The following is a 15,730-nucleotide window of genomic DNA, read 5'->3' on the forward strand; positions in this document are numbered from 1 at the left end:
TTTTTCTATCACAAATATGTCAGCAGAAGTATTAGAGATATTTTTAGAGAACTGGCATACACTCCTCTGCCTATAAAATTAGGTGCCTTCAGTATCTGATCCAAGTTTTTAAACATCATTTAGTCTCAGGACATTTGTGAGCATTTAACACTTTGTAAAAAAAATCACACCCTTTAGGTTTGCATTCAGTCTTCCCACACATATCTGTACCTGCTGTATTTCGATGGACTCTGCTTCATGCAACTGTTAAAAATCAGTGTGTCAGTTCCAGTCACACCATGATCCCTGGTGAACATGGGAGCTACTCTGAAGCTCATCTCTTGATTATAAATACCTCACACTTAAGACTGATCCCATATGTTTTGGTGATGTCTGACCCACTTGCTTCCAGAAATATCTCAACTGGCTGACATGCCTGTTTATTTTCATGTTTTCTAGTCACATTCTTGAGCTATTTTCTTTTTTAAGTTAATGTGCCCTGATGTTCCTTCACTTATTTTTGACTGAGCAAACGTGCTATGCTGTTTTCGTATCAACCAACCCATTGCATTTCAATATGAAATTGAAGTAAGCTCCCTCCTTTTTAGCGATTGGCATTTTGGCACAGTCTTTGACACAGTAATTAAGATTTCAGCTTTGTAGGAATTAAAAGAGAATGGAACAACATAGCACCCACTTAGGTAATAATATTTTTGAGTCTGAACACTTTTCCCAGATGGGACCCCATTTAAAAGTTTTTTTGACACCTCTAAACTAGGRTAAGACCTGTACTAGTTTGGTTCATTGTACATACTTTACCAAAATCATGTKCATTTGACAAATCTCTATAAAACCAAACACTTTCATCCAAAAACTGTATACATATTTCTACAATAGAATTAACATCAATAGAAGTTTATATCCATATTTTGAAAGCAACTCAAGAGAAAATTTAAAAAATATTTTGAAATAAAYWTTTCTTTATARCATCRAAGAGACCTTTAGCATATACCARTGGAAGCATCAYACTTGCACATGAACTACATTCTGCAATGGTTCTACAAATAGGATCACATACTGTCCTGTACACACCACTGGGAAATCCTGACTTGGTTTGGAGCAGCTGTTGTTTCATTAACTTGGAATATAAAAAATGTATACTTTCATTTTTATGTCCCATCATTTCCCATCCTGTCTCCATTCCTTTTGTATTAGGGATGCCATCAAAGCTATTCAGACCCTGTTTGGAAATGGAGACAGTGTGTAAATGTGTTTAGAATCAAAACAGACAAAGCACACACAAGCTTGTTATAGGACTTGACTACGAAACTCCTAAAATGAAATGAGTTCATGGTCTTCAATAGAGTTTGTATTTTAATGGACATTGCAATTCTGCCCTGATATTTTCCTGCTCTGTGTAAATTATGAATTTTAATGTGAAGAAAAGAATTCCCAAGTAAATTAATACGGAAATGTCAGGTCTGTATTGAAACCTGATGTTTGACTACTAAATCTTAATAATTCATATTTCTGCCATCATATCTGTTCTAAATGTGTTCACTTTACTCCAAAAATAGACAGCAGAGAACCAAGTGAGAACATCAATACAACATACTTAWTTTTTTCATCAAATCACTACAAAATTCTTTTCATAAGAATACTGAAGTAAAAATCAAAACATTCCAGAACAGACAAGACAGTGTTTTACCAATGAAATACTATTAAACGGTTTCTGATTAGCCTTTATATGCAGTCTCACTTCAGCTGCAAGAACAGCAAAAGAGGTGATTTAGCTCAGTGTCATTCCAGCATAGCACAATGTGTCTTATACCCTTAAAAAACSCAACCAACAACCTAAAAAAATCATCATCAAAACTGGGTTGTCTTTTGTTTAAGATATAAGTCCTGGAAGTGATGTCATCAGTTTTCATTTCCAGGCTCTGTCAGGAACTTTCTTAACTCCTCAAATAATACTTGACTTTTGGAAATAGAATGGACTGAGATTGTTAATGTTTGCAAAGCAGATTGAGACTTCAAACCAAAATCCCTTTCTWAGCATGAAGTATTATATTTGACCTGAGTGAAAGTTAGAGCTGAGGTTAGATCAAGTGGAAAGTGAATAAGCAATGCCAAGAATACAACCTCCAGAAAAAATTCAGGGTTTATTCTTAGGCTAAGTAAGTGAAGAAGATTGAAATAAACTGCAGGATTAAGTAGTTGCCAAAGTAATTATCTTTGTGCTGTGAATGCTTTTGATCTCTTCTCATTTTAGTACAGTTAAAAAAAAATTACAATGCTTTTTAGCCATCTACTGTAGTAATCCTTTACCTTCTGAACCAGCTGTTTGGAAAAGGCAAAACACATCCCAGGCTGGAAGCTTGTGCAGTAGCTCCCAATGAAGCTGGGGAAGTTATTTTGAATGCAGCCATGACTGACCAGAGGCTGTCCTTTGGCTCTTTGCTCYCTAATATCCAAGTATCAGTGCAACACATTACTGATTGCTGAAAATAACCATACTCAGTCTGAACACAGCCTGAGCTAGGCTGATTCCTAACTTACTTATTGGCACAGTTGGGTGGAGGGAGATTATGCTGATTCTGTTACATTTTACATTTCCCCTACTCCTGAGCTAATCCAGGAAGGGAAAGTGACATTCAAAGAAACTGAAACTTCTGGTATCAGTATCAGCTAGAGCAGTCTGTGCACGGAAGATACAGAATCTGCATTTCTGACCCCTTCCCAATTTTGCTAATTGCCTCAACTGAGATGGTTACTCATGTTCTTTACAAGAATTTGCCAATATTGGGAATCTTTCATCAAGAATTTGCCAATATTGGGATTTTTTCATAATCTCTTTTCTGTTGTACCTAATGCCTTCGTGTAGCTCTTGAATTGTACACCTTAGAATATTGACGGGTATGGATACGAAACTCAGTTTGTGTCTGCACTGCAAGTGAAGTTGTGGTTATGGAGTGGGTAGGAATTCCCRGTTTATTTTATCCTGACTTTCAAAATCTGTACATCATTTAACCATCAGTCTRTTTAATAATTTAATTTACAGATATGTAATTTAGCAACTGTTTGTTTTTGTTTCTTCAACAATACAGTTTGAGTACTTTCRTAGGTCTGACTCCTTCTTAATGAACAAAATAAATGCTCTAGATCTTTATAAGTCATGGGGCCAACAATTTTTTTAATAAGTGTGGTCGTATGAGTGTRTTACTGAAAGCAATTAATTCTGTGAATTTGGCATAAAGTGAGCTGATTTGATTTGTTTTTATTGCCACATGCTATAGGCAAAAAATAATTTTTTTTTGAAAAGAACATATTTCTCCTGGGATAGGAGAATGTATTTAAGTAAAAGGCAGACCATTTGATCAGGGCTAGCTTAGTTCCAAGCAGGTGTTTTCTCAAAAATTAGGAATTATCATGGTTTGCTGCTTRTTACTTTCTTCAAAAGAAAACAGAAAAGGAAATAGAAAAATTTATTTCATTACCTCAATGAAAATTTTCTCTTTTTTTGGTGTGTTCGTTTGTGGCTTTGGGTTTTTCGCTTGCACTCCAGAGTTGCCTAGGAAATGTCAGTCAAATTGAAGTCACAATTCTAAAACTACTGAGATCTGTTGGAGTAGAGACACATTTCTAGAAGAACCACACAATAACCAATTGTGACTCTTGCTCTGTATTCTAAGGTTCAATGACACTGGACTCTGGTGGATATTGTGGTACTTTCCCCTTAACCAGCTGAGTTTTTAACAGCTCTAAACCCTCAGGATCTGAAATCATGAAAGAGAAAAAGAGGCTTAAAAAATGAAAATTATTTTCTTGGCTGAATTTTGAAAACGTTCTTAGAGTTGTGTTTGAGACAAGACATCTTGTCAGAGCTCTAACTAGTGAAACAAATATGTTGACAGGTAGGATTATTATTCTGAGAACCACTGTGATCATCAACCTGAAATCTCTGAGGCATGAAGAAGCCCGAAAGCKGCATTTTCTTTGGGGCTTTACGGTGTTGACTGACACTGTTGAAAGGTTTAGCTTAACCCATTTAATAATCCATTATTCTTAAAACTATTATTATGACAGGATTTTCTCAAGTGTGGACAAGGCATGCAGGAACAGATGGTGCACATCTCAAAAAGCTCATAAGTGTGAACATGCTGCTGTGAATCATCTCAAAAAGAAGCCCCTGTCTTTTCAGAGCTGTGACTATCATCTGTTATTGAGTGTGCTGCTGATTTCTGCCTGGGCTACTTAATTTATTACCWCAAAAACAGTAGGAAGGCTTACACTAGACCAAAATCAACAGTTTTCCAGAGGCTCAGAAACTGGAGTCAAGCCTTCCCTGACTACTACTCCAGAAAACAAGCAAAATTTTTTCAGTAGTATTTGATGTATTGGGATAGTGAAGGCTTCACAAATTTCAGAGCAAACCCATCAGTTTCTCAAATCCAGAACCAAACCCCTCCCAACATGAACTGCGAATGAATGTAACTCATGCCAGAGTTTCAGAACCTGCCTGTGACTGGGGCCTTGGGAAGGTGATGAGTTGTTCCATGAAGTCAAACACCTTTTGCTCCCCCTTTCCCTTTCTTTACTCCTTTTCTGCTTTTTTTTTTTTCTTTTTTTTACTCTAAATAATCATAAAGATATTGAACATTTTTGAAGGCAATCTTCTCTGAATTCATCTCACCTCTAAATAATTTATTATACTCTCTGGTAAAAAGACAGTACCATTCTACATGCATTAGAGACACACAAATAGTGAAAATATTATGAATCTAGAGATTCTTCACTGAGTTCGATGACATCCTTTCTCATCAGTTTCAACCTTTCCAGATATTTTTCCTTTCCTTACATTAAAAAACAGGAAGTACTTGCCAGTCTGTGTTTTCCAATTTAGATTCCAGTCATTCTTTGTTTTTGTCTCCTTTCAGTCAACAGAAMAGGATCATATTATGGTTTCTTATGCTGAAAACATATAATTTCAAACTAATTTTGAAAATCCATTCTAATTGTGTTTACTGAAATATGCACGAAGTGCACAAAGGCTCTGCTCAGGCACACAAGCTGTACTCTGAAGATGTACTCAGACTCAGAAGAKAGCTCTAAAAAGCAGCACTGTGAAGAATGTAAATATGCAGGTAAATATATTAGGTACTCTAATAAAGCAGATTCAGTGTCTAGGAGTTTGCCTAATTTGTCAGCTGAAGGACTGCAATCAATGAGCTTCGACAACAGAGTTAAGACTCAGAACACCAATACTGATCAAAACATGTGAAAGGATGAAGGCTCCTTTGAAGCTMCTTTTTCCTTGATTTCAATCTAGACTGGAAGAGAACAGAATGAACAGCTGATGGCATAGGAGACTCCTCTGAACTATGGTGCTTTCTTTATTGYAGCATATGGCTTATTTAGCCATTTTTGTTTGGTTAGTTATGCTTACTGATTTCACACCCACATATTATTTTGCCCAATGCAGGTGTTAATTATATATTTTTAGTAACAGGTCAGGACATAAATAAACTGGCAACCTAACATCCAGTATATTTTTATGGCAATTGAACATGAAAAAAACTGAAAGCCTGTTTTATTCAAGCCTTTGATCTATTCCCTATTTCCATATATCTCTTTTCCTTTTTTTTCAGGAAAGGATTTATATATTTATCTTCAAAAATATATGAGGCTCYAAGAGAAAGGGAACAGACAAATGGCCTATCATACAAACTCACAGAAAAACACTCAGTCTGCATCCACTTTTTATTGAAATGCAAACAGAACTCAAGATAAGGCTATTCTCACTGATAAAGTCTTTGCACCACAGGAGTGCAATTTGAATCTTATGTTAACTGAGAGTTGTCAGTATGCCAGCTCATTCTTTTGCTGTCCATCCTGATTTCAGTCACCACAGTGGCCTTTCACCATTTGCACTTTCCTGCTTCTCAAAGCTCCCTGAARTGAGTGGGTCTGATGTCCCTAATAATTTACATGAGTCACTGTTATCTAAGTTTCAGACCTTTGTAAATTTGATGTTTCTGCAGGAAAATTGTTCTATGAATAAACAAAGGAGAGGCATAAGGCCTAAGCAAGGCTGGCTTTAATCTCATTGGCTGAATTGATAGTGAGTAAATTAAGATCAAGATAAATCAGATGTGTTCCCCAACCTCTCATGTCCAAGACAATTGTGGCATTAAGGGTGAACACAAGTTTAAAATCCTSACTATTAGGAGGAGGTGGTTCCTAGGGCATCAGGGTAGTTCCTCTTGACATCAGGAGGCTGGTTCTAAATTCACTGTAGTGGCCAGGGTTTCCTTGGGGCATTTGGCACATGTGAATAGCAATTAAGCTGGAGAATRGGAAGAACTTTAACCATGACTCCATGCCTCCTGCTTAGAGTAGGATTTAACTTGATGAAGCATTTTGGACAATTTAATTTTCACCATGATTTTCTTTGTTCTGAGCAGAAGAAAAAGTTTCTTTGGCTATTTGAGAAGCAGTTGGTTGTGAAACCTACCCTTTTCCATTCATAATATTCTGGAGTACTGCRGATGCAAAAATTCTGCAGTAATGCCACCATCAAAACAGTGCTCCTCTAGACTTTTGGAAGGTGGTTCCTAGGGCTTTGACAATAACTTTTTTCTTCTATCAAACTGTTCTACTATGTTTTTGGGGTTTTTTTTGTTTTTTTTTTTTTTAATTCTAACTAGAAAGGAGACCCCCCCATTGCTCAGCCTCAAGCCCTCTCTTTTTACCAGATTCAAATACAAACTTTTCTGAGCTCTGGGTAAATTTGTTCAAAAAGTATTACCATCCCATATTTTCTTTTCCATAATTTTTTTCTCTGGAACTTTTGACAGCTCAGATATGGCATGTTTTTGGAGTGGACTTTTCATTGGTGCTGCATCAAAGTCACAAAATTGCTGCATCATTTGTGTGCCAGCATGCTATGATGTCCTTTAATCTGACCACATGTTAACAAAATAATGCCATTATCTCCCCAATAATTTCCAGAATTACAAGAGCAGCTGCACACTGGATGACTAAATACACTTCATCACCTATTGTRGTAGCTAGATGTGAATTACAGACATGTAGTGTTTGGGCTGTGTACTTGGCTTTTAAAATAGCGCCCACATTCAAATGAGAGTTTTATGCAATCTCTGACTTCAGGGATGGTGGGGATTTTTTTATATTGCACCTAATAGATGGAGTGAAATAGCTCCAATCTGCTRTTGAGTTCCAACATGAGACAGCCAGCCAAATCAGATGAGAGCAATTTGCCAGCTGCTGTTAGGCAATAAATATTAGCCCCAAAATGCCATGTTTCTTCGCATGCTTCTCTGGAAGAAGCTGTCCATGTTTTCATCAGGAGACTGGTTTTAAATTCACCTCAGTGGCCAGGGTTTCCTTGGGGCATTTGGCACCTGTGAATTGCAATGAAGTTGCCCCTCCAGAACACATACCCAAAGATTTCCGGCCATTCCTTTCCAGCTTGTAGGTTAGAAAATTCCCTGGCTTGTCAGCCAGTRTTCAAAGTGCTGAGGGAGAATACTCTGGGTAGAAATGAGGCAAAGGAGGAAAACTTAGTGCCACATGAGAATCAAGACATTTATTTTTMCTGACATGAACCAGTGATTTAAAAGGTACTCTCAGCACACATATTGAATTATGATGCCATAGGTGTGACAGCAGCTTTGTAATTATTTATCAATCATTCAAAAAAATGCAGCTCAGTGTCTGATGAAGGTTTTTGGAAGGTTTGTTCTTAATTTATTGCAGTTCTCAGCTTGGATTGAGAGAATGCTGTAACACATGGATACATTTTCCCTTAACTGCCACCTTTTTCTATCTGAGTTTTGTCTTACAAGGTTAAGTAATCTGAGCATACTGCCTCCATAAACATCYTCTCTTGTATACATGCTTTATCACCACCAGCCTTTCTGTTCCTCACTTATGAATTTATACCCTAAAAATGATTAGTTTCCACCCAGCTGTCCACTGTTTTTCTTTGGGAAAGTCTGAAATAGCAAGGGGAAGTGACCACAAGAATTTTAAGCCTCCTCTTAGCCCTGCATAGTGCTATAGAAAACATAGGAATTTAAACATATTTTTTAAAATGATCCTTTTTTCTTAAATCTCTTCCTGCTCACAGTCTATCCCAGCCTTTTCCCTTTCTCAGAAAATGCTTGCAGCTTGAACATGAGAGCAGACGCCTCTCCAAGGAGCTCTTAAAAAGACATCTGGGCCAAATTAACCTGACGAGGAGGAAAGCAGCAGCACAATAAGCAGGCCATCTGTCTCTGAGATTGTGTTCCTTGTCAACCATAGGCACTAAAGGTTGCTAATTGTGTAGTGGAAGAAAGAGGAATAATGTCTGTTGCTCCAGAAAGACCAAGTTTCTCAAGGTATTTCAATGTCAGTTAGATTTTCAGAAATATATCTTTATTTTCCACTGGAACTAGAAGTGATGCATGGAGGTGTAAAGACTACAACTGTACATACCAAAACATTGTTTTAAAATATGATCATTTGCTCTGTAGGAGCATTAGGAAGCTGCTTTGCCTTGTGAAATGTATCATCAGTTGGATCCATGTTTCATGTAAAGGCAATCATGTTAAAGTTCATCTATTTTCCATGTGCCACTCAGACTTAAAGACATCTGAGAAACGGAATCACAGAATCATAGAATGGTTTGGGTTGGAAGGTCATTTTGTCCAAAGTCTCTGCAATGAGCAAGGATATTTTAAACCATATCAAGTTGCTCAGAGCCTCATTAAGCCTGGCCTTGAATATTTCCAAGGATGAGGTATCTACCACTTCTCCGATCAAACTGTTCCAGTGTTTTCACTTTCATCATAGAAAATTTCTTCCTTTCATTTAATCTGAATCTACCCTCTTTTACTTTTAAACCATTTCTCCTTGTCCTATCACAGCCACTATTGAAAAGTCTGTTCCCATCTTTCTTATAAGAGCCCTTTAAGTATTGAAAGGCAGCAAATATAGGGGCCTTGACTAAGATATGACTGGTAGCACAAGGGAAATAGAAGAATAAACTTTAATCTTTAATCACTTGGGCAGGGAGATGGGGTAGATCACTACTCTGTCTATCTTTTACTRCTGTTTGGTTTCCTGTGCCTCAGAGGCAGTCTCACAGATGCGGGGACTGAGCTGTGTATGAAGACCAAGCAGATGTTTACAAGTTACATAAACTTGTACATTTATCTAGCTACACATTAGTAGATTACAGTTTCTCCTTGTGTCCTTCAAAATGCACATGTGCTGCTACAAGGAAGCCATTTGATAGCAATCTATGTCTTACATGATTGTGGACAGAATCCAGCAAGCCTGAGGAAATTCAGACCTGTTTCTGCTGCCCAGTTCAAGGTCTGTCCACCTGTTGGCCATCTGGTTGAAAATCCATTATAGCAGATCTTAACTATCTGTTATTGAGTTGTCTTGCTGTCTGACTAAAATCAGCAAGTGGCTTTGAAGCAACTGCTTAACCCAAAATCTACCCCAGTCCTWCTAGAGATAGGAAGGTAGGCAGTGATTTGATGGTGTTGTCCCATTTGTATACATTGACAGCCTCCTCTCCAAAAGTCAAATTGGTTCATAGCTTGTGAGCATTTCTGGGCTCCTTTGCTTCATGATACACAAATTTATTCCAATGCCAGAAAGGGGTTTTTCCATCTGTGATTAGGAAAGGGACCGTGTWCCTCCTTCTCTGGCCATTTTACCATCCAATTACCTCATTCTGTATTAGAAGGCATACGTGAATCACAAAAATCCAACTGGAACAGAGCAGAGGTCTCCTGGAGCCATATCTCTGGGTGGAAGGGTATTKGCTGAGCACTCTGTGTGTTGGCTGAACACAAAATTTAATCTGAGGACATTGATCTTCATCACGGTATCATGTTACTAGAACTGTAGACAGGGACTGGAGGACCAGGCTCMTTCCACATGTCAAGCTTTCAAAAGTGTCAAAAGCAGTATCAAATCTGTAAACAGTCTGGCTAAAGTCAAGCAGCTCTGTGTTTTCCCTTAACACTCTTCTGTCCTGCAAATCCTGTCTCTGTTAGAGAGTCCCCAGATGACCTAATAAACTACTTGAGTACAGTATTACCTACTCCTGCTGTTCACCACATGTACTGCTCTGCACAAGAAGGGTTTCTAGAGGCCCTCTAGAAGAAGAGGAAGAATCACACTTGTGTTTGTGATTTGCTTCTGATTTACCTCTGCATTTTCATTTGATTGAAACTGCAGTGAGGAGGAATGCATTGCAGAGACTTTAATGTTAAAAAAATCATTGCAAGATTAGGGGTTTGTCAGTTGCTAAAGCTAATATGTGTATTCAGTCTGAATTCTGTAGAATAACCTTTTTCCTCATTAAGTGTAGCATTTTAATGTATTAAATTTATATTGGGCACTGTCTTGGACTTTGCTGATGATATTTTGCTTAGAAGAGTCAGACCTTCGAGCTATAGGGACCACACACTGTAGCTAATTAAAATACATGAATAGCACTGTTATGAATCAGAAATTATAGTATTACCTTTGAAGCCTCTTGCTTAATATTTATATATTAACATTTCAACTATTAATAAATTGATCTGCCAAATAATTATAGCCTAAGACAATACCACTAATATGTTGTGTGTTAATATTCAGTGCATTGGATTTGTTCTTTTAACTCATCTGCATCTCCAGAAATACATTGTGAGGSAAAATGGAAAAAAGGTTATCTTGAAATATATGTTTCGAAGTAAAGAATGATTCTGAAATAACTCCTTGCAACATTTTAGCTTCAGTTTCAGAGGTTCCTCTGTAGCCAAGTGAACCCAACGACATCTCTATSAGCTTACAATGAACACATCTGTTGGCATGAAAGCCCTTGGTCATGCAGCCTTGGGRAATAAAAGGCAAGGAACTTCTCTAGAATGGAAACCTTTTTGTGTTAAGAAAAAGCTTCACATCCATTAGGCAAGAATTAAAATAACTGAAAATGAWTTTTTTTTTTCCAAAGTTTCTTCCAAAGCCTGCATACAGGCTTGGAAAATCATCTGAAAACATTAAAAAAAATAATTTTAGAAAGATTAAACCTGAGATCCCAAGACATCCTATTTTAGATGCTTTAAACACAGCAGTGGTTAAGAACCCAATTGTAGAGGGCGGTATGGAAGCATGCTACAAAAAGGTGAAGGCTCTCTGACTTGCTGAGTTTTTAAATTATAATATTAGATTTTCTTGAATGATAAAATGGAATCTGTCTCTTCTTTATTGTGCTTTCTGCTCTTGAGACAAACTTTTTCTTTTAATTTTTTCCTCCAGAATTTTTTTTCTTTCAACTCAAGCATTAAACAAACATGAACTGCAGTTCTTAAGAAGGTGTCTTCTTAAGCATCTTTATCCTCAGTAAACAGGATATCATCATCTAAAGGAGTCCCAGGTTCATACATTAACTGTATTTATTTCCCAAGTGATTAAAATGACATTTCATTTAAACACTTAGAAATTCCAGGGGTCTTATCCTAATGGCCAATACCATATCCAACTTACTTAGTCAGAATAGCTGYTCCTGCAGATTGCAGGAATGAACATCACAGTTAAAGGACAGGGCTGTCTTGTGAAACTCCATAAAATCTTAATTAGGTTTTATTAAACATGCCTATMAATTTTAAAACAGTCTGCATTTTCTTTTCTTCTTTAACATAATTTTCTTTATGTGCCTTATCTTTTTACAGTTTATTCAGGGTATATATCCATGTTTACTCCACTTAATTCTATTTCTTTGTAATTTATTATTTGGTTTTGGTTTATGTAGTTTATTGACAGTTCAGTTAAATCATTCACCATTTCTCACTGCTTAAGTTCATGCCTTAAAAGACCACACCTGACTTGCAAAAATGATTACAGGCTTTGTCTTGCCCTCCCTTCCTCCTCTGCCTTTCTCCCGCTTGATCCTATCACTGAGAGGAGCATGCGAGGATATACTGCAACTAGTTCATCATCATTTCTGTAGCTGCTTGATAAGAACATAGAAAATAAAGTGAATTTTTACCACCAGACTCCATATTTTTTAAAAAAAGAAGACCAMAATTCCCTTCTCTCACTGTTCTAGGTTCAGGTAACAAAGTCCAAAAGTGTCCATAGCCAATTTTTTTGCTTCTGTCAATTTCTGTCTGTTAATRTTCTGAGCACAAAGGTTAGCTGAATACAGGTTCAAAATGTAGAGCATTTGTGTCTTATGAAATYGAGGCCCTTATTGAACTCCAAGTATACACAAATCTGAATTTTCCTGTAAAGGCAAGAGTAACTGACTTGAGGCAACAGGGACATGATTCAAGAAAAGAGGAGGAGAAAAGTGCAAAAGGATTTTTCACTGCTGGATCATTGAGATGCTMTCATCTCATATTCTAGGTCACCTTTTAAGGAAAACTTCAAATACATTCAGGTTCTCTGGTATTGTGCTTTTGGGATCTTGCATTTTATCCCTGCCCTTTCAGCATATGTACCTCCTTCACTGAAGACAGAAGAACTTGAGGTACAAAGAAAAATTTGACTTTTCAAAGAGATTTTCTGTATGTTTCTGAAATTATGTTGGCCACATTTTCTTCTCAAGTCTTTTGATGCACAGTTTTTGAGTCATTAAAGCTTTTTCTTCCGTCTTCCTTGCCTCAGAAGTGACCTACAAGCTTTTTAAGAGCAAATGTATTCTACTGAGGTCCTGCCRCGGTGGCTCTGAAGGGTCACTCAGCACTGTGCTCAATACGAGGTACAGGAGAGGATCAGCAACCCTCAGAGRATGAGGCTCAGGTCCTACTGCAGTCCATGGGGAACACCAAAGTTTGATTTCAATAGGTCAGACCTGCAAGTGCATTAGTATTTGCTTGTATGCCCTCCTTAGACACATCAATCACACCCCAGCAAAATGAAAAAAAACAACCCATATGCATGTTTATTAATTCTTATTTCAGGTATCTCTAAAAAATGACACTAAGACCAATCACAGTAACTGTGTTGGTGTTCAGGTGTCAGCTCTTTCTATTTCATCACTTTTTTTTTCCAGAGCTGCCACCTCTGCTGATGGAAGTTTGGTACCCGGAAACTATTGCCCACACAGAGCAGGCATTATTGATTTAAAGGGAAATAGAGGGACAAGCAAAACTCAACTGATGTGGGTGATCTCTGTGTCCCTCCTAGCCACACTTTCTTTATGGCTAAGGATTAATATTTGGTTCTCTGATCAAAGTCTCCCTTGTCACCAGGTTTCAGGGGTGAAACATTTTTATACTTTAGGCGTCTTTCAGTCTTGTTTACTGCAAGGTTTTACTGTAAACCTTTTCCTCTGTAAACCTTTTCTTCTATCCCTATTCATAGTTTATGTGAACAACACACTGCCAGCTACCGAGTCACTAACATTTAACTTTTCTTCTTAGGGCTGCTGCCTGCTCCTGAAAACATGCAATGTAAGCAAATAACTGAAAAATCAAGTCAGATTTCCCTCAAGATTCTAGTATAGAGGAGTTTTATCATTTAGAAAAGCTGAAAGCTTGCCTGTAAGGACTCAGAGTCAGACAGTGAGCTGATATATTTAAAATATAAACAATCTTCATGATTTTAAAACTTTTTTTTTTTCTTATTTTTTAATGATCCTGGATTCTGGTTCCTAATGCTGAACACCTGATGTTTAACAGTGARCTATAGGAMMGGTTATATGGAAGTTTGTTTRCTTCTACCTCAAGATCCAGTCTTGAGAGGAGAGGGAAAAATCAGGCACCTCAAAGGTGCATGCTCCTCAGTTTTCTGAGTACTATTTTATTCAGACTCAGGCACCTATTACCCTAAGTCCTTATTCTTAAACTACAGATGTCTTTTAAACCTCCAGGCTTCTGTTTACAGCTCTCCTTGGCAGCACACTTAACAGAGAAGAAAGCATCCCTTTTCATAAAACACATATTTCAGCCAAAATTCTCATTACCCTGTTGCATGAGCACTTCAGCATTTTCAGTTCTTGTATTTCTGCCCAGGAGGAATACATAAGTAGTGGTGGGGCAGGCTCCTGGCAAAGCCCAATTCATTTTTCCACAAGGATAATTTCACTCTTTAAAAATTCTTATTGAAAGGTGAGCACTATAATATATAACGAATGAATATGAATAAAAATACATTAAACATCCTGTTTTAACATTCTTGACTGTCCTGTGTTTTTTTCTGCAGTTCAACTATTTGGCTTATGCCAGTTTACAATTCAGGACACATATCACTTTCATGTGTCTGATCAAAGAGTGGGGCTTCCACTTTATGATTGGCTGGMCATAATTCATTTCAGATGTAAATGCTTGCAGAAAGAGCATTGTAATCTTTTTTTTTTAATCTCGTACTAGCCTTCAAATATGCAGTCTAATACATATATTTTGCATTRATATTAATTTCAGAGAAATTCAATCATAGAAGTGCTTATGGGAAATGATCACAGAAGTGCATTGATATGAACATACAGGCACAGCCTTGGAAATCATGATTTGCTAAAGTCTTCCTCATTTACAACCTAAAATCTTTAAGCACCTCAGCTTTTGCCAGAATAATTTTCTGACAAAAGGCTTTCTCTATTAGAACGAATAATAGATTTAGGTTTCCTATTCTTATCTTCAGTTTCTGACTAATCTCCTAAGCTTCATAAGTTATCCTATCTTTCTTTGTCGGACCCAACTGTTTTATGCGGAATGGCACAGCTTCAGCTACAGATATAGAGAGGTCATGCCTTTCCTTACCTCGTTTTCCCCTCCTCAGACACCTTACCCACGCTCAGAAATGAGTGGCCAGGAGGATCCTACTCCATAGACCTTAGCCAGGACACAGCTATGTTTTGGCATACAGGAACACCTAAAATAACAACCAAGACTACTGGTCTGCTCACTCATTTACATGCTACCATTAATACAAAACTTAATATGAAATGGGAAGGTTTCAGCGAGGGGAAGGAGAAAGATGCATTTCAAACTCATATGGGGGCATGCAGAGGACCTCCCTCTATGGTGGATGTTGYTGATTTCTTGTTTAAAATTGAATACTGACTGTGTTTAGGCCCTGGGTCTACAAGAAAGTTCACAGCTCTCAAACACAAGGCAGGGGAGGAGCTGCCTTTCAGTTGCTAGTCTTTCAGATGTTCAAATCTCTCTGAGATGCACTCCAAGAAACTTCTGCCCTAATAGTTTCCCTCAGCTGAGTGCTGCCTTTCCTCAGCTGACTTATCAGTTTCCTTGAATTAATTTTCAGGTATTTTTATTTCACTGAGTCTTATTTAGGCCTTTTTGCTCCTATTTGCTCCTAAAAGACAAGCTATCTACAAACTGTTGGAGGGTTAAATATTGCCTTTTGGAAATCTGGACTCTAGGGGTGTTATTATTAGTGGCTAGAATATGACCCCTTCCCTGTGATCAGATTTGCCTGGGAAGTGTTCCATTCCTTTTATCTTCAGCAGTCCCATGAGACGGAGCAGAAAAGAAAGGTTCACTGGAAAACGTGGGAGGTAATGTTCCGTCACATCCATATTTCCCAATTGTTTTGCAATAAAGGATAAAGCATTACAGTGCATCATGCYATTACACTGTCATGTTTTCACTGGTGCTATCACTGCACAGTCCATAAATTCTTGCAATGAAAAAAGACTTCTAAACTCTCTATACAGACAGTGTTAAATTCAATGTGTTGCCTTCTCTTTCATCTCAATTATCAGCACCTAAATGGCTGC

Source organism: Malurus melanocephalus, unplaced genomic scaffold, assembly GCF_030028575.1.
Source record: "Malurus melanocephalus ecotype Western Australia unplaced genomic scaffold, MMel_1.1 scaffold_5, whole genome shotgun sequence".
Lineage (NCBI taxonomy): Eukaryota > Metazoa > Chordata > Aves > Passeriformes > Maluridae > Malurus > Malurus melanocephalus.